The following is a 20004-nucleotide window of genomic DNA, read 5'->3' as shown; positions in this document are numbered from 1 at the left end:
GGCGATATGCAAATTAACTGCCAACAAAGATGGCGGCTGGCAGCCATGCAACTGAAGTGAACATGAGGCTTGCTTGCTCCAGTGATGGAGGAAGCCAAGGTTCCCGGCCTGCTGCGGCCCAGCTCTGAGCCCAAAAGCAACAATGTTTCAATTATAGAAGCTAAACAAACCCCAGATACCTGCCTTCAGCCGGCCGGGCCTCAGAGCTAGGAGCGCCAGTGATGGCAACAATGTTTCAATTATAGAAGGTAAATAAATCTCAGGAAAAAAAAAAGAAAGAAAAAAAGGAGAGGCTGGGAGCTTCAGTCGCTGGCCAGCCTGAAAACGGCCCTCAGCCCCTCACCCAGACTGGCCAGGCACCCCAGTGGAGACCCCCACCCTGAAGGGGGTGTGGCCAGCCTGAAAACAGCCATCATCCCCTCACCCAGGCTGGCCAGGCACCCCAGCAGGACCCCCACCCTGATCTGGGACACTCTTCAGGGCAAACCAGCCGCCCCCCACCCGTGCACCAGGCCTCTATCCTATATAGTAAAAGGGTAATATGCAAACTGACCCTAACAGCAGAAAGACTGGGAATGACTGTTCACTATGACACACACTGACCACCAGGGGGCAGACGCTCAATGCAGGAGCTGCCCCCTGGTGGTCAGTGCACTCCCACATTGGGGAGCTCTGCTCAGCCACAAGCCAGGCTAATGGCTGCCAGTACAGCGGTGGTGGTGGGAGCCGCTCCTGCCTCCTCAGCAGCGCTAAGGATGTCCGACTGCAGCTTAGGCCTGCTCCCCGCTGGCAAGTGGACATCCCTCGAGGGCTGCCAGGTTGCCAGAGGGATGTCTGATTTCCATCTTAGGCCAATCCCCAGGGGAGCAGGCCTAAGCCAGCAGGTGGTCATCCCCCGAGGGGTCCCAGACTGCGAGAGGGCAGAGGCTGGGCTGAGGGGCCCCCCACCCCCGAGTGCACAAATTTTTGTGCACCGGGCCTCTAGTCTATATATAAAAAGCCTAAGCAGCTGAACAATTGATTGACTAGTTGCTATGATGCGCAGTGACCACCAGGGGGCAGACACTCTATGTAGGAGCTTCCCCCTGGTGGTCAGTGTGCTCCCACAACCAACGTCCCACATCTGCCCAACCCTCTGCAGTCCCTCCCCCTGGCCAGCCAACCTCCCATGGTTCCTTCCCCCCTCCAGCCAGCCCCCCCAATTGGCCCCGATTGCCAGCCAGGCCGAGGGACTGGCTTCTAATTCCCAATAAATATAAAGAGTCTGAAGATACACATGTATCTCATTCAATTCTGCACTAGAAGCCATGTGCCGTGCACAAAACACAACACAGTGTGGAAAGTGCTACAATAGAAAAAAAAATTTCTCTAATTGCATTGGGCAAGTCCAGGAAGGCTTCACAGAGGAAGTGATATTTGATTTAGGCTTTGAACAAAGGAGCAATACTTTTATTTAAGATGAGATACAAATGAAATTATGGGGAATTTCTGATTTTTAAATTAAAGTTCATATAAATACAGACAATATTCACAATCATTTCCAATACAAACTCACTTCCAAATCTCTTGAGAGGTAGTTAGCAGGAGAGGAATGAAATACTGAAAACAAACTTGGGTAATAAATGATTTTTTGGTGTGGAAGGAGATTAGAAGACATCCCAGTAGGGAAGAAAGCAATTTTCTTGGTTCAGGTATCCAAGTAATCATTAATTGTGGATTTTAAAAAATCATCATAAGTGTAAGCACAGATATCTCATTGTTTTTTATTTAATTCTAAAAAGGCATATATTTTAATTAAAATTAAGCCAAATGTAGTGCCATTAAACTTGCTCAGTACTACAATCAAATAGATAATAAGATCAAGGGCATCCTTAATAACATGCTTAATTATTTATTTCTGCTTGGCCATTAAATGCCACAAATATTATATAGTCATATATATGATGATTTGAGTATTACACTTACCCAATCAAACCAAGTATTTCTAGATGCAGTTAATGAAAGGGAAGGGGAAAAGAGGAAAGCAGAAAGTTTATAATATCTTTCCTAAAAATTCCATATTAATTCAAACCAGGTGCTCCACTCCGTTATCAGTAAGTAACCATAGACTCAGACTCCCAGGATCTTTATCATCATCATCATCACAATATAATGAACACATCACATACCAGATATCAGACCAACTTTAGTATGTCAATGTATCCCTACATGAAACTTACTAGATATTGTCTAATCCACTTTGGAAATGAGGCAACAAAGAATTGCAATAACTGGACTAGAGTGATATGATAAGTAAAACACAGGAAACATTGTAAAATAGGTTTTAATTTCCAGTAAGACCTTGGTGTTAGCTCAGTTATGAATCATCACACTCCCCCAGAAGGCCATAAGGAAACAAGGACAATGAGAGAAATGCAAATTCAACCTTCAACAGAGGCAGAAGACAAAAAACACCTCCAAACTACAAATTTTGTGCATGAATGCTTCTCTACAGAGAATTGGGAGCAGAACCAAGCAGAAAACTATGATGGGGTTTAAAAGTCAAAGGAAGAGTGAGGAGAGCAGTAGAAAAATAACTAGCAGGTCTCAAAAGTCATCAGCACATACACAAACCCTGAAGAGGACCGGGTCGCTCAGAATGGGAACTGCTATGAGCAGGGTTGAGGAGCACAGTGGGCGGCAGAGAGGGGGCCCAGAAGTTACCCAGAGAGATGAATCATCAAACATATGTCTTCTACATTTAAGAAGGATCCCCCAAAAGGCCTGTAGCAAGGGCAGAGGAGAACTCGCGGTGTTAAGGGTAGGGTAGAACCTGTAGAAGTTTAGGTATGACAATAGAAACTTCCCTGAACATGTCAAGTTCAAGAAGTAGCAGAGACCTGATGGTGTCACTAGAACACAAACTGGGAGCCTTTGAGTTGTAGAAGTCCCAGATTACCCTAGTCTTCCTCTTTCTTCAACATGAGCTTTTTGTAAAAAGGCAGCTCATAAAATATGCAACTGAATCAAGTATGAGAAACCGAAAAGCTATAAACACCACATCCACACAACACCATGTTTCTAAAATGGGGAAAGAGCAACAAAACATTCCTATAGGGAAAAAAAAATCACCTGAATATTGTTATCAATCAGATGAAAATTGTTTAAGCCAAAATTTCTTGGAGATATAATGAAGTAATTACTATTCAGAATAAGAACTTGAAAAATTCAGGTAAAAAAAAAATAGAAGAAAAAGGCCAAAAACTTCCAGAAATCAAGACTAAATTTGAAGAAAAATAGATACTAAAAAGCTTTTGACAAAATTCACACTCATTCTCAATTAAAAACTCTTGAGAAAATCAGAATAACAATAGGAAAGTGTTGAATAAACTATAGTGTATGTGCAAACAGTGGATATTATGCAACTGTAAATATTAATGAGAAAGAACTATATAAACACACATTAAGTGATTTCCTGGGTATATTATTAAGGGAAGAGCGCTACCTTTTTTATGGTAAATAAGGAGAAATTTAAAAAGCAAACCTATCTGCTTATGCTTCCAAAAACCACAGGAAGGATAAACTGGAAAACAACAAATTGATTACCTATATGGAGTGGGGTGAAGATGAAAGGAACAGAGGTGGACATGACATTTCTCTGAGTAAGGATAACTTTTTTGTAGTTATGACTTCTAGAAGCATGTTAATGTTCTATAGTGTCTAAAAAGAAAAATAAATCACCAAGGAGTAGAGAAACAAAAAATTGAAACTAAAACTGATAGCAAACTGAAATCAATGTATACAACTGTATTTTTAAATGAATAACAATAATGAAAAGAAAATAATGGAACAAACTGGCAGTCGAACATCCCTTTTGCAATCCAGGACCAGCTGGCTCCTAACCACTTGCCTGCCTACCTGATTGCCCTAACCACTCTGCCTGCCTGCCTGATTGCCCCTAACCACTCGCCTGCCTGCCTGATCACCCCTAACCACCTCTACCTTGGCCTCCGCTGTGGTGGCCTCATCCAGAAGGACATCCAGAATGACGTCCAGAGGTCGTTCGGCTGTCTGGTCTAATTAGCATATTACACTTTTATAATTATAGATATTTTGCAAGTTATGTAGGTTATATCTTATACTCTTTTTGGGGGATGGAGATTCCATTCCAATATCCTTTTAAATATTAACAATACTTACACGGAGAATAACTGCAAAACTAATAGAGAAAGCTTTCCTTTATGTCTTATGTAGTATAGCTTTAAATTTAAAATTATCATAGTTCCTTATTTTAACCTCAACTATTCAATTACTATTGATCTTCTTATAAACATCATGAGGAAAGTATTATTTCTGGCGACTAATCAAGAAAAGATAAAGCTATTTTACATAACATTTATTGTTGCATAGTTTATCAAAATTAGCCAGAACAGCATCATATTCCTTTACCCCTTCCTAGAGAGATAAACTGTAAGTTTATATAATAAAACTTTTAAGATAAATAGCTGGTATTTTGATCCATGCTCCAAAAGATCTGATTTCAGAATGTAGTAAAAGAATTACCTTCTGGTTCTTGATCTTCATGCTCCTTCCCAATATCATAGTAGCTTTCTCCTTAATAGAATAACATTAATGAATATTCATTTTAATATGTATGAAGCATATTCATATTAAACAGTATCAACTACAGATTAACTGTAACATACCTTAATATTTAGTACTTATATTTGCCAATCATTTCTTATCCTATAACATCCCATATGTATACAAGTTAAAATTCCTAAAAATCATTACATTAAAGAGAGAAAGCTAGACTATAAAGTTAAAAATTAAATATTTCAAAATTTTAATATTGGCCATCTATTTAAATGTATATAGCTCCAAGGATAGAAAAATGCACCTATGTGTAGTATAAGCTCTGTGGAGGACTTTATGCTAAACTGTAGACCCAAAGAATAAGGGGTACAGCCCCAGTAATTAGTGCATAAAGTTGAAAAATGCTTCAAGGTCTGTAAAAAAATACTTTGAGTTGACATAGCTATAAAAGCCGTTGGATATGCCCTGGCCGGTTTGGCTCAGCAAATATAGAGCATCAGCCTGTGGACTGAAGGATACCGGGTTCCATTCAGGTCAGGGGCACGTGCCTCTGTTGCAGGCTCCTCCCTAGCCTGGCCCTGGTGGGGGTGTGTACAGGAGGCAACCAATCGATGTGTTTCTCTCTCATCAATGTTTCTCTCTGTCTTTTGCTCTCTCTTCCATGCTCTCTGAAAATCAATGGAAAAACATCCTTGGGTGAGGATTAAAAACAAAACAAAAAAAGTCGGATATGAACTAATTCTTAATCAAGAACCAAAGACAAGTGTCCTCAGTTCTAAGGAACGAACAGATAGTGAAGGCAGGAAGCAACATTTTTCTTCAGAAATTCCATTTCTTAGATTTTTAGAAATAGAGCAAATTATATAACTAGGGTAAACATATATTTTACTGTCCAAACTGGGATGCTATGAGAGTAACAGGGAGCACTAGTAATTTTTCCAGGAAGAAATCAGGCCAGACGGCAGACATGAGCAGGACCACGTGGGGTGCACACTCCCGATGTCAAGACAATACCTGTCTGTTAAATGTTTCCACCTGCCTTCCTGAGCTCCCTATTAAACCACATACTGTGACCTTGGGCAGTGACTGGACACTGGAAACTAACAGCAGTTCCATTCTCCTGAGATGCTTTCTATGCGAAGAAACACACTCTCCACACTTAAGGGTTTTTTTGTTGTTGTTTTAGCATAAACAAATGTTTTAAATCAGTGGTTCCCAAACTTATTTGGCCTACCGCCCCCTTTCCAGAAAAAATATTACTCAGCGCCCCCTGGAAATTAATTTTTTAAAAATTTTAATAGCAATCAAACAGAAAGATATATGTATTAATGTTTCTACCTTTTTCATAAAATATAGTAAAGAAAGGTGTAAATTAGAAACATTGAAGTTTGAAATTATGAAACTATTTATTGAACTCAGAATAGAAAGGTAATACAAAAAAATTAAAACAAATGCACCTGTGGCCATCACCGCCCCCCTGGATCGCTGCAGCGCCCACCAGGGGGCGGTAGCGCCCACTTTGGGAATCACTGTTTTAAATGGATCTGAGGAAAGAGCCTGCTTTGATTTCTAACAGAAAAAAAAGCACAACTGTTATTTGAATTGTTTATGATTCATGTATTGATTTTACTTTCTAAAATATTGACATTAAGAGAAGTTTACCATGTCTTGTTCATCTTGTTCATAAAACAAACTTCCACATCCTCGCCAGCACTTGTCGTTTGTTGATTTGTTGATGATAGCCATTCTGACAGGTGTAAGATGGTACCTCATTGTCATTTTGATTTGCATCTCTTGGATGGTTAGTGACTTTGAGCATGTTTTCATATGTCTCTTGGTTTTCTGTATGTCCTCTTTCAAAAAGTATCTATTTAGGTCGTTTGCTCATTTTTTGATTGGATTGTTTATCTTCCTTTTGTTAAGTTGTATGAGTTCCCTGTAAATTTTAGAGATTAAACCCTTATTTACCACTGGCAAATATGTTCTCCCAGGCAGTGGACTTTCTTGTTTTGTTGATGGTTTCTTTTGCTGTGCAGAAGCTTTTTATTTTGATGTAGTCCCATTTGTTTACTTTCTCCTTAGTTTCCATTGCCCTAGGAGCTGTATCAGTAAAGATATTGCTATAACATATGTCTGATATTTTGCTGCCTGTGGATTCTTCTAAGATTTTTATGATTTCCCATCTTACGTTTAAGTCCTTTATCCATTTTGAGATTTTGTGTGTGTGTGTGTGTGTGTGTGTGTGTGTGTGTGTGTGTGTGTGGTGTAAGTTGGTGGTCTAGTTTCATTTTTTTGTATGTATCTGACCAATTTTCCCATCACCATTTATTGAAGAGACCGTCTTGACTCCATTGTATACTCTTGCCTCCTTTGTCAAATATTAATTGAGCATAATGCTTGGGTCAATTTCTGGGTTCTCAGGAACCCTCATACACTGCTGGTGGGAATGCAGACAGGTGCAGCCACTGTGGAAAACACTATGAAGTTTCCTCAAAAAATTAAAAATGGAACTCCCATTTGACCCAGTAATCCCACTTCTAGGAATATATCCCAAGAAATCAGAAACACCAGTCAGAAAGAATATTTGTACCCTTAAGTTCATAGCAGCACAATTTACAATAGCTAAGATTTGGAAACAGCCTAAGTGACCATCAGCAGATGAGTGGATTAAAAAACAGTGATACAGCTACACAATGGAATACTACACTGCTGTAAAAAAGAAGGAATTCTTACCATTTGCAACTGCATGGATAGACATGGAGAGCATTATGCTAAGTGAAATAAGCCAGTCGGAGAAAAATAAATATCACATGATCTCACTTATTTGTGGAATATAATGAACAACATAAACTGATTAACAAAAATAGATCCAGAAACAGAGAAGCATCGAACAGACCATCAAACCTCAGAAGGAAGGGGGAGGGGAGTAAGAGATTAACCAAAGGACTTGTATGCATGCATATAAGCATAACCAATGGACCCAAACACTGGGGTAGTGGAGGCATGTCCTGGGGGGTGGAAGTAGCCAGGGAGGGGGTCAATGGGAGAAAAAGGAATCATATGTAATACTTTAAACAATAAAGAATAAAAATAAATAAATAATTAACTAAATTCTAGTACCCCTAGGTTCATAGCAACATTATTTACAATTAGAGGCCCAGTGCATGAAATTTGTGCACTGCTAGAGTCCCTAGTGGCTGCCGGCCGGGGCTTCCCTGCCTTCCCCCAGCTGGCCCTGCCCCCCTGATTGAACTCCCGGACACTTCCTGGTGAAGGGGACAATTTGTATACTACGCTTTTATTACATATGATAGCTAGGATCTGGAAACAGCCCAAGTAGATGGGTGGATAAAAAAGATGTAGTATATTTACACAATGGAATACTATACAGCTGTAAAAAATAAGGAGCTCCTACCCTTTGAGATAGCATGGAGGGACCCAGAAAGTATTATGATAAATGAAATAGGCCTGTCAGAGAATGACAAATATCACATGATCTCCCTCATATGTGGAATCTAATGAAAAAAATAAACTGATGAACAAAATAGATCCAGAGACATAGAAACATGGAACAGACTGAGGAATTTCAGAGTAAAAGGGGACATTGACCCAGTAATCCCACTTCTAGGAATATATCCCAAGAAATCAGAAACACCAGTCAGCTATTGTAAATTGTGCTGCTATGAACTTAAGGGTACAAATATTCAATGAAGAGATTAACCAAAGAACTTATACAAATACTAGTGACCTGGTAATCCGTGCACATTGAAAGAAAATTAATTAGAAGGTGGCCAGTGGGGCAGGACTGGGTGAGACGGGCCGGACATGCCCTAGAGCCAACCTCCCGTGGTCCCTCCCTGGCCAGCCACACCTGGGGGGCGTTGCAACTTGAAGGGCATCTGCAGAGTGAGCAGGGTCCCTCCAGCAAGTGGGGTCCCTCGGCCTGGCCTGCGGGGATCAGGCTGAAACCAGCTCTCTGACATCCCCCGAGGGGTCCCGGAGTGCGAGAGGGCACTCTGCAAAGATGCTGTGGTACAGGGTGTGGAACACAAACACAAGTGTGCAGTAAACCAGATTTGGGGCCGACAGTGCCCCAGCAACAACATAACCCATGGCCGAAGGTGGAATCACGCAGCCCCACAAGGAATCGGGCTCCCTCCTCTCTGGTTCTGGGGTGCATCACCCGAGAACCACTGCTGCCAAGTCATCAAAGCTCAGAAGCTCCTGCATTGAGCGTCTGGCCCCTGGAGGTCAGTGCACGTCATACCTACCAGCCGGTCAGACAGTCGCTTAGCCTTTTATATATATAGACTAGAGGCCTGTTGCATGAAGAGATTCGTGCAATAGGCCTTCCTTTCCCCTGGCTGCTGGCACTGGTTTTCCTCCGGCACCCGGCACCCAGGCCTTCGCTCTGGCCAGGCTCCAGCCGGAGCTGGCCCTGGGGCCGTGAGGCTTTCGCTACTCCGCCGGCCCCACAGCCATGAGGCTTTCGCTGCTCCGCTGGCCCCGGGGCTGTCAGGCTTTGCTCCACTACTTGGAGCCTACGTATGCAAATTAACCACCATCTTTGTTAGGTTAATTTGCATACTCTCCTGATTGGCTGGTTAGCATAGCGAAGTTATGGTCAATTTACATGTTTGTCTATTATTAGGTAAGATATGCATAGCCCATGGACAGAGTCAATAGTGTGGTGGAGGACTTGGGTGGGGTGGGAGCTCAGTGGAGAGCAAAGGGGGGAAATGGGAGACATCTGTAATCCTATATAATAAAAGGCTAATATGCAAATTGAACAGTGGAACAACCAGTCGCTATGACATGCACTGACCACCAGGGGACAGACGCTCAACGCAGGAGCTGCACCCTGGTGGTTAGTGTGCTTCCACAGGGGGAGCGCTGTTCAGCCAGAAGCCGGGCTCACAGCTGGTGAGCATAGTGGCGGTGGCGGGAGCCTCTCCTGCCTCTGTAGCAGCACTAAGGATGTTCGACTGATGGCTTAGGCCCGCTCCCCGTGGGGAACAGGCTTAAGCCGTCAGTCGGACATCCCCCTAGGGCTCCTGGACTGTGAGAGGGCATAGGCCGGGCTGAGGGACCCACCCCCCAATTGCAAGAATCTCATACACCAGGCCTCTAGTACTTTAATAAACAAACAAACAAAAACAAACTTCCGAAATGATAAACCCCAATTATGGAGCTAAGTCATAACATATTTTTTAAATCTTTACATTAGCCATGATATTCTCACAATTACATTGCCACAAAATAGTTTAGAAAAGTGATATAATAGTCCAAATAAGAAAGATTCGCAAGCGAGCAGGCAGGGATTCCCACAGCTGGCTCAGTTCCCAAAGAGCAGCATCCGCTGGGAGCATGCCTAGCCCACAAGGCTGGCGTACTGCAGCGTGGTGGCCTCCTCACCCTGCTCCCACTGCTGCTCCTTAAAAACACCGTAAGGCATTATGGCTTTCTTGTACAACACCTGCAGCTGATCAGGGTCCCTGCTGCGACCTTCATCCCTGCTTCGGGGTCCTGGTTGAAACTGCAGTACTAGGAGTTCTCAAGGGAAGGCAGGCACTGCTGGATGGGCACCCAAATGTATGTCTCAGGACACAGCCAGTCGGAAGGTCTGTAATGACCCTTATATTTCATCTTGGGACACCAATGAATGTAGACACCCATATAATAATAGCTGAGTTGAGATGTTTTTTCATGAAGTTGCCTAGTGAAAGCAATTCCTCGTAGTACATGGTAGACACCCAAGGACAGAAATGAATAATCAGGATCACAGTACAAATACACAGAGGACACATAGTATGGAAGGATGTCAATCACCCCCACCGCGATGATCTTTTGGTCCAGCCAGTACGGCTGGTGAAATGAGCCATAGCCCACAATCTGGTCCATTAGGGGGGTTCTCTGGCTCCAAAGGTGAGGTGCAAAGGAATCCTGTGAACTGGCTGACCGTGGGCTCATCAGGTAAGTGGTTGTGAACGTTTACAGACCTGGTAAAGTTTATGTACCTGGAACGACTCCAGCACTGTGACTTTGAACTGAGAACTTGGTGGAGATGATCTCACCACCCTCACCTCTAACTTATGTGACGCATCCTCTGGTAAAGATTCAAAATTAACTCTTCCAGCGATTTGGGCTGGTTGGGTTTGGCTTTTGGTTCCCGTGCAGCCTGGAAGCCCTCAGGCGTCTGGCCGGGCTCTGCTGCATGAGCTTTAACCTCTTCCTCTCCTTCCGGATTTCCTTTGCTTTTCGACAGGGAGGCTTACTCAAATCTGCCCCTTTGCCTGGCTTAGGAACCGTGTGCCCAGCCGTGTGCGCTGTGTGGGACGGTTCCCCAGAGTCCAACTCCTCTTTTTTGTCTTGTGACTGAATAAATTCGTTAGATTCCTCTTTCTTTGCATTTTTTCCTTTCTTCTTTGCTTCCCTCTCTAAGCTCTCTTTGAGGTTATCACTGAGCTTTCTGAGGTCACACTGTATACCCAATTTATTTATTAACGCCATGTCACTGGCGGCGGCATTCTCCATGGTGGGCTCCATAGGCTCATCCTCACAACTTCCTTTGGAAATTTCCTCTTTGGCCAGAAATTTCAACATTTTTTTAAAAAAACCTTCTTGTGAGATTTCAAAGGCTGGAACTGTACAGGTCAGCACCTTATCGCATACTGAGGACAACACGTTTGATTCATCACAGGCTTGTACACATATCTCCACTTCTTTGCCATCCGCGGTCTATCAGATCCTGATAGTCCTGCACTGTCCTGGAATGTGCACACATGCCATTGGAGCGTCTTCCCGACTCGTTCTTGCAGTAACGCGGCGCCAGGGGCCCGACCCAGACGTTGTGTTTCTTACAAGTTGAAGGCAAGGCCCTCCATCAAAAAAAATGATTATGACTTGCTTTACTACATGAGGGCTACTAAATTCATTCAAACATTAGTGTAAATTTCTTTCTCAGTTTAAACCAAATGTCATTTAGGATTCTGTGGGAAATTAGACTTTGGCATAATATCAGATACTATTTCTTGTAATTCCCATTAGCCATATCCCTACTTCCATTCCTTTTAAACGGAACCCCAATTTTGTTCACATATTGGTAGCAAAGTACTCAGAGCTATACACTCAGCTGCAGAAGATGAATCACAATTACATCAAGTTCTCCTTTGAGTAACTGGTTTAGTGGTGGGCAGATGACCCAGATCTAGACAATGTCTTGATAGGATATCTGTGGGGTCACCTTCTGGATAAGGTTTTCTTCCTTGATTTATAAAAAAGAGGAAGACAAAACATTCCAGGAAAACTCTCCTTATGCCTAATTTTGGATGCACTTCCGTGCGAATCTGATGCCTGTAGCTTCAATAGCCATCTTTGGGCACTAGAGAACAAAAAAAAAAGAAAGGAAAAAGCCAAGCCTCTGACACTAGCTGACTGGAAAGAAGGAAAGTTTGGGACCTTGAGTATATTACTGAGCAACTCATTAACCAACCCTAGAACCCTAGAACTACTTTCCTCCAGACTTCTTGTCATGTGAGATGTCCGTAATATAAATGTCTGTAATATAAATGACTTTTTGTTGAGTACCCTGTTACTTAGAGCCAAAATCTATCCTACCTGACATAGATATAAAAAGTTTACATTTGTGGGTGATTAGTACAGCTTGGAGAGACCCGAATAAGCCAAGACTTGTATAGGGCACTGGATTACTAACCCAGGGAGTGTGTCAAGCAGGTAGGTCAGAGAAGTGACCTTTGTGTACTCACATCAAGTGACAACTTTCAACTACAATCATCTCTTTATAAATACAGAAAAACGCTAGTTCTCAAAGTTGTATAAACAATAAAAAATTCCAAACCTAACCAAATCACCGGGCTATGTGGCCCAACATGCCTTTCTGAATATGCACATATTTCTGTGACCTCAGATCAAGTAAATGTGTCTATACTATGCCATGTACCTTGTCAACTACCCAACACCTTAAACTGTATAAAACAGAAACACAATGAGTAAAGTGGAAACAGCACTAGATGTGAAATCAAAAGCCCTAGTAGTGATTTCTGGCTCTACAAATTACTAGGTCTAAAATTTCAGGTTTCAATTTTCTCATTTGCAAAATTGAGATAATAATACTTATATCATGAAGTTTTATTAGCATTGAATGTTAGAGTGTAAAAATGTATATTATAAAATAACATACAGAGCGAACTGTGTAACAACATACTGTAAGCAGTTATTTGTAAAATGAATGAATGATTCTTTCATTTGCTATAAAAACTGACAAAAGTCAATCATCTTTTCAAGTTTGAGGAAGCCTTCTTTGTATACCATGCCCACTGACATAGTGGAGACACAAAATCAAAGAACAACATATGCCAAAATACTTGTATTTGTGGAGTTTATTCTATTAATATAAAAGTATGCCATTTATTTGTTGAAATTATGATACAAAAACATGACAGTCATTATAAGAAAAGAGAACAGTATAAGAAAAGAGAACAGACCAATATTCCTCATGAAGGAAGATTTTAAGATTGTAAACATGTTTTTAACAAATAAAAAGTAATATATATATATATATATATATATATATATATATATATGCTTACATCATAACTAAGTAGAGTTTATCGCAGGACTAGAGGGTTAAGAAATACAAGGTTAATATAACAGTCAAACTCAATTAATGTAATTCACCATATTAACAAACTAAAAGAGAAAAACGGCGAAATAACAACAGCTCCACAAAGATCATTTGACAAAAAAACTGCATCTATTCCTAATCAACTGTTCAACAAACTAGAAATAAAATGGTATTTCCACAATCTAATAAGAGGAATCTATGAAAAAAATTTCAGAAAACTATGAAAAAAAATATTCATAAAGATAGTCAAACAGACAGTAAGACAAAATCATTCTTAATAATCCAATCGAAAAATGGGCAAAGGACCTAAATAGACACTTTTCAAAAGAGGACATTCAGAAAGCCAAAAGACATATGAAAACATGCTCAAAGTCACTAATCATCTGAGAAATGCAAATCAAAACAACAGTGAGGTACCTTCTCACACCTGTCAGAATGGCTATCATCAACAAATCAACAAAGGACAAGTGCTGGAGAGGATGCGGAGAAAAAGGAACCCTCCTGCACTGCTGGTGGGAATGCAGACTGGTGCAGCCACTATGGAGAACATTATGGAGTTTCCTCAAAAAACTAAAAATGGAACTCCCAGTTGACCCAGTAATCCCACTTCTAGGAATATATCCCAAGAAATCAGAAACACCGATCAGAAAGAATATATGCATCCCTATGTTCATAGCAGCACAATTGACCATAGCTAAGATTTGGAAACAGCCTAAGCGCCCATCAGCAGATGAGTGGATTAGAAAACGTTGGTACATCTACACAATGGAATACTATGCTGCTGTAAAAAAGAAGGAATTCTTATCATTTGCAACAGCATGGATGGAACTGGAGAGCATTATGCTAAGTGAAATAAGCCAGTCAATGAAAGAAAAATACCACATGATCTCATTCATTTATGGATAATAAAGACCATTATAAACTGATGAACAAAAATAGATACAGAGGCAGAGCAGCATCGAACAGACTGTCAAACTACAGCGGAAAGGCTGGGGAGGGTTAGGGGTGTGGGGGGTAAGAGATCAACCGAAGGACTTGTATGCATGCATATAAGCATAACCAATGGACACAAGACACTGGGGGATAGGGACAGCCGGGGGAAGGTCAAGGGGAAAAAAAAAGGAGACATATGTAATACTCTTTGTAATACTTTAAGCAATAAAACAAAATTCAAAAAAATAATAATAAAAGACTGAATGCTTTCCCTCTACCCTGAATCTCCCCATTAAATCAGGAAACCACCTTCATCTCTCCAATTAAAAAATCAATTGTATTTCTTAGCACTGGAAATGTACAATATGAAACCAAAAGTAGGCATAATTACAAAATGGTCTCCAAAATTCCCTCCCAATAGTGTACATGATTTATATCACTTCCTCCACTGGAATGTGAATGACATTACCAAAATGATGGATTTCACTCCATGATTATGTTACATCTATAGCAAAAGTTAATTTGCAGATGTAATTAAGATCTCTCAAATCAGTTTATTTTGAGTTCTTCAAAATGGAGCTTATCTGGTTGGGTCTGACTTAATCAAATGAAACCTTCAAAAAGCATGAATACATTTCTCTTGCTGGCCTCAAAGAAGATGGAAGCAGCCATGAGTTCAAAAGCTGCAAGGACTTGAAATCTGCAGCCCACCTGAATGGACTGGAGAAGCACCCTGAGCCTCAGATGGGAATGCAGCCTTGGCTGATCCATTGACTGTAACCACATGAGTCCTGAGCAGTGGGTCCAACTAACTCATTCCTAGACCCTTGACCCATGTAAACCGTGAGGTAATCACTGGGTGATATTTAAGCCATTAAGTTTGTGGTATTATTTCTCAGCAATAGAAAACTTATCTAGATACCATTTATAATAGCATCAGAAATATAAATAATTGGAGATATATCTGACAAAAGATGTGAAAGACCTATAGAGTGAAAGGTTCAAACTATTGCTAAGAAAAAATAAGCCTAAAGAGATGGAGATATATATCATCTTCATGGGAAGATGGAAAACTTACTGTTGATAAGACATCAATTCCTCTTCGAATCAATCCATTTCAATTCAATCCCAATCCATATTGCAGCAGACATTCTAAAATTCATGTGGAAATGCAAGGGACCTGGAATAAACAAAACAACTTTGAGAAAGAAGAATAAGTTGAACAGTAACACTTCAAGTATCCAAGACCTACACAGCTATAGTAATTATACATAAAGATAGTCAAATACTAGTAGACAATAAAACAAAAGGGAAAGTCTAGAAAAACTCCCACATCTATACTAATAAAAGGGTAGTATACTAATTAGACCGAACATATTCCGGACAACCTTCTGGACAAAGCCAGAGGTGGTTAGGGGCGATCAGGCCGGCAGGGAAGAGCAGTTAGGCGGCAGGTGAATGGTTAGGAGCCAGCGGTCCTGGAGGCCGGCAGGGAAGAGCAGTTAGGAGGCAGGTGAATGGTTAGGAGCCAGCGGTCCGGGATTGTGAGAGGGATGTCTGAGGGGTCCCGGATTGGAGAGGGTGCAGGCCGGGCTGAGGAACCCCCCCACCCCCGTGCACAAATTTCGTGCACTGGGCCTCTAGTATATAAATAATTGATTTTCAACAAAGATATAAAGCAATTAAATGGAATAATAGCTTTATTTATAACTAGAGGCCTGTTGCACGAAGAGATTCGTGCAATAGGCCTTCCCAGCTGCTGGCACCAGTTTTCCTCCAAATGTTCATCAACAGGTAAATAGATAAACAGTGGTATATCCATACAATGGATTACTATTACTACTCAGCAATAAAAAGAACAAATGAATGACACATACTACAATAGAGATTAATCTTATAATTATGCTGAGTGAAATAAACTAGATAAAAAAGTATATGCTGTATTATATAAAATTCTAAGAAATAAAAATAAATGTAAATAAATTTAGCACCCAGATCTTCACTTTTAATATCGTTTTCTAATAAATGGGTGGTTCTTCGACTAAGGCAGGAAATACACAAGATGCGTCCAGAGTATCTTGTAATGCAAGAAAATAAGAAATGCCCTGTCTGGTGTGGCTCAGTTGCTTGAGCATCATCCCATGCACCAAGAGGTCACTGGTTTGATTCCAGGTCAGCGCATATGCCTGGGTTGTGGACTTGATCCTGAGTGTGGGGCATGCAGGAAACAGCTGATCTATGATTCTCGCTCATCATTGATGTTTCTACTTCTCTCTCCCTCTTCTTTCCTCTCTGAAATCAATAAAAATGTATTTAAAAAGTGTGTTTAAAAAAATAAAATAGCCCAGCTTGTGTGGCTCAGTGGTTGAGCATCGACCTATGAACAGGAGGTCACTGTTTGATTCCCGGTCAGGGCACATGCCCAGGTTGCAGGCACAATCCCTAGTGCAGGGCATGTAGGAGGCAGCCGATCAATGATTCTCTCTCATCATTGTTGTTTCTTTCTTTCTCTCTCCCTCTGCCTTCCTTTCTGAAATCAATAAAAATATATTTTTTAATAATTAAAAAAAATAAAATAGCCCTAGCTGGTTTTGCTCAGTGGATAGAGCTTGGGCCTGCAGACCAAAGGGTCCCGGGTTTGATTCTATTTTTAAGTGGGTGAACTGTATGGTATGTGGATTATACTCAATAAAGCATCTTAAGTGCTTTAAGCATCTTAAGTGGATTGGAAAGATGAAAGTCTAAAAACAGCAATAACAGCATTAATAATAATAAACTAGTTCACCTCTCTAGCCTCATCCCCTATCCATAATGGCCTCATTGCAGTTCCTATATTATGTCTTCCTATTTGAGGCCCTGTGAACATATTATATCTGCTTCTTGGAATTCTCTTCACCCCTCCTCTACATGCCTAATCCTTTATACAGTATCTAAAATTAGTCAGAGTAAGCTAACTGCTGGAATCAATCCAGTCACCTAACATCATATAGGTATATTTCTCACTCATGTAGACACTCCTCAGGTCATTCAGGGATCCAGGCTTTTTACCTCTACTGGCTTTGCCCATCCTGGAGTCTCTTGTCTTCCACTGCACTCTGCACACCTGGCCAAGAGGACCTGTGGGGCATCGGCAGAGAGAGGACTTTGAGGAACTTTCCAAATGATTTATTCAGTTTTGAACATGGTATATTTCATATGATGTCAAGGTACCCAATGGTCTTAGGCTCAGCACAGAGATTGTTAGTTTAACTCTGTATCTCAAATATATTGCAGAAACCCCCCCTCTCTCTACCACATATTTATGAATTAAGAGGTGCTGTAAAAACTCAAAGATAATTATTTTCAAGAATAAGAATGTTGAAGGGAACCCTGACCGGTTTGGCTCAGTGGATAGAGCGTCGGCCTGCGAACTGAAGGGTCCCAGGTTCGATTCCAGTCAAGGGCATGTACCTTGGTTGCAAGCACATTCCCAGTAGGGAGTGTGCAGGAGGCAGCTGATCGATGTTTCTCTCTCATCAATGTTTCCAACTCTCTATCCCTCTCCCTTCCTCTCTGTAAAAAAATCAATAAAATATATTTTAAAAAAAAAGAATGTTGAAGGGAGAAAATACTGTTCAACATCTCTTTCAAGACACTTATAATTTAGCACAGGATACAGGGGTGGGTAAAAGTAGGTTTACAGTTGTTTGTATGGAAAATCTATATATAGGAAAGGCTAAGTGACCGTCCGTCCATCCAACCGTCCGACTGACTGGCCGGTACATATGACACCCACTGGCAATTAAAAAATAAACGTTGACTCACGCATGCATGATACATATAAAGCTCTTGCTGGCGCCAATCGCAGGCATGTGTTTTGATCTGTCATTGTTGATTGTGAATTTGGTTGTTTTTGTTGACATTTCTATTACAGAGAAAGGGCGAATATCGATATTAAAATATTTCTTCTAATTAATTTCCTTTCAATGTGCACGAATCCGTGCACTGGGCCTCTAGTAACACAATAATTAATAAATAATGATACAAGAATAAACTGTGTTTCCCATGCTCACAACTGTAAACTTACTTTTGCCCACCTCTGTATAAACTAAAGCTAAAGGAAACTTCCCTTAAAGTGCTATGTATTAAACATTGGAATGGATTCCTCAGGACAAATTAATGACAAACAACACCCAAACTTTCCTCGTAGTTAGAGAGGTGTTGTCAACTCTCTTCCACACCCAGACCTCTGCCACATTGTCCAAGAGGAGCAGGACATGTTGACTGTGGTAAGAGAAATTTGGAAGTATTCACTTTTATGGAAGTCATAAGAGAGAGAGAGAGAGAGAGAGAGAGAGAGAGAGAGAGAGAATCTCATATATTATTTAGGATCATCCTTGATACATTTATTCTAAAAGACAATATAGCCAAATATCTCCCTCTATGTTAAATTTGTACGAAACTGAAATCCTGAAAATTCAGCTGTTGGTGGAATCCATTTGTTTTTTTTTCCAGTTAGACTGGGCATAATCCCTAACTAGTAGTACAACATCTAATACACTGACGAAGTTCCATCTCACAGCACCTGCTGTTCAGAGTGGAATTCAGACTGGCGTTTGGGAAGACCAAGTCCAGAATTTCAGGTCGGGTCCGTAATTGGGGTAGGGAGGGGCTTGGGGCGGGGCTTCCAGATGGGGAGGAGTCGTTATTAGAAAGCGGTGTGGGGCCAGAGCAGAGCTGTCACTACTCTGGAGGTAAGCCTGGGACCATGTGAGTGAGCGAGGATCTGGAGCGCAGCCTTCCCAATGAGAACGTTGCCCCGGGCATCTGAGCGGAATCCGCAAACCTCAGGAGTTGCTTGGACCTGCCCAGCAAAGTGAGCGGCAGCGAGCGCTGTCGCCAACTACAGGGAGCCGGCAGAAACGCTCCTCTCCCCGACCACGGGCTGCACCTGAGAGGTGCAAGCAGCCTCCGGGTGTTAGCGAGAAGGGAGGCGGATCGCAGTCAGGGGTCGGGAGCTACACGGCCAGCACCGGTATGAAGCCGGAGAAAAGGTCGGGCGATAGAGCCGCATCTCATTGCTTTCGAAGCCGCCGCCGCCGGAGTGCCGACTTGTGAGTACTCTGCGTCTCCCGCGCTCAGACTCCGGCCGGAGAACTCTGCTGGAGAAGTCTCCCCGTTAGCACACGAGCTCCCTGCACGACCCGTCCTGCTCTCCCACGCGCCCAGGGACCGAACCGCCGCCACCTGCCCCTGCCGACTCCATGGAGGGCAAGGGCAGTCGCTGACCAGCGCCGCCCCCTTCTGACCCGGGAGGAGGAGATCCCCACCTCCAACCCCGCCAGGTCCGGTCCCATTCAACACCCCTTTTCTCCTCCAGCTGCTCCTAGATCCCCGACACCCCCCTCCTCCTTCCCCGATCCCTCCTCCCTAGAGTCAGGGGAGGAGAAAAGTGGAGTCGGGTCATTATGACAGAGCTGAAGCCACAGGCTTCCCGGGCTCCCCACGTGGTGGGCGGCGCGCCCTCCCCCATCCAGGCCGGCTCTCCCCTGCTGGGACGCCCGGACGCCGGCCCCTTCCAGGCGAGCCAGACCTCGGACGCCTCGCCAGGCTCCCTGGGCGGGCTGCTCTTCCCTCGGCCCTGCCAGGGGCCCGGGCCCGACCCCGCCTCGAAGGCGCTGGGCCAGCAGGCGCTGTCAAACGTGGAGGGGGTGTATCCCAGAGTTGAAGCCACAGGAGGCGCCGGGGGCGGCCGCTCTAGACCCCCCGAGAAGGACAGCGGGCTGCTGGACAGTGTCTTGGACACGCTCCTGGCGCCCTCGGGTGCCGGGCAGAGCCACGCCAGCCCTCCCGCCTACGAGGCCAGCAGCAGC

General features: G+C 42.6%; 1 long non-coding RNA gene and 1 pseudogene across 1 annotated transcript in view; both read right to left on the bottom strand.

Moving 5' to 3' along the window:
* Positions 1 to 17260, bottom strand: part of LOC111827161 — a 115160-nt gene extending 97900 nt beyond the window's left edge. The window contains exons 1-3 of the long non-coding RNA XR_002830677.1: positions 17201 to 17260; positions 15231 to 15332; positions 4543 to 4593 (exon numbers count right to left, since the gene is read on the bottom strand). This is a non-coding gene — a long non-coding RNA (uncharacterized LOC111827161). The remainder of the gene's footprint in view (positions 1 to 4542; positions 4594 to 15230; positions 15333 to 17200) is intronic.
* Positions 9911 to 11193, bottom strand: LOC102429419 (annotated as a pseudogene).
* Positions 17261 to 20004: the final 2744 nt, after the last annotated feature.

The sequence above is a fragment of the Myotis lucifugus genome, unplaced genomic scaffold, assembly GCF_000147115.1.
Source record: "Myotis lucifugus unplaced genomic scaffold, Myoluc2.0 scaffold_139, whole genome shotgun sequence".
NCBI classification, from domain to species: domain Eukaryota; kingdom Metazoa; phylum Chordata; class Mammalia; order Chiroptera; family Vespertilionidae; genus Myotis; species Myotis lucifugus.
This window is presented reverse-complemented; position numbering and strand designations above follow the sequence as displayed.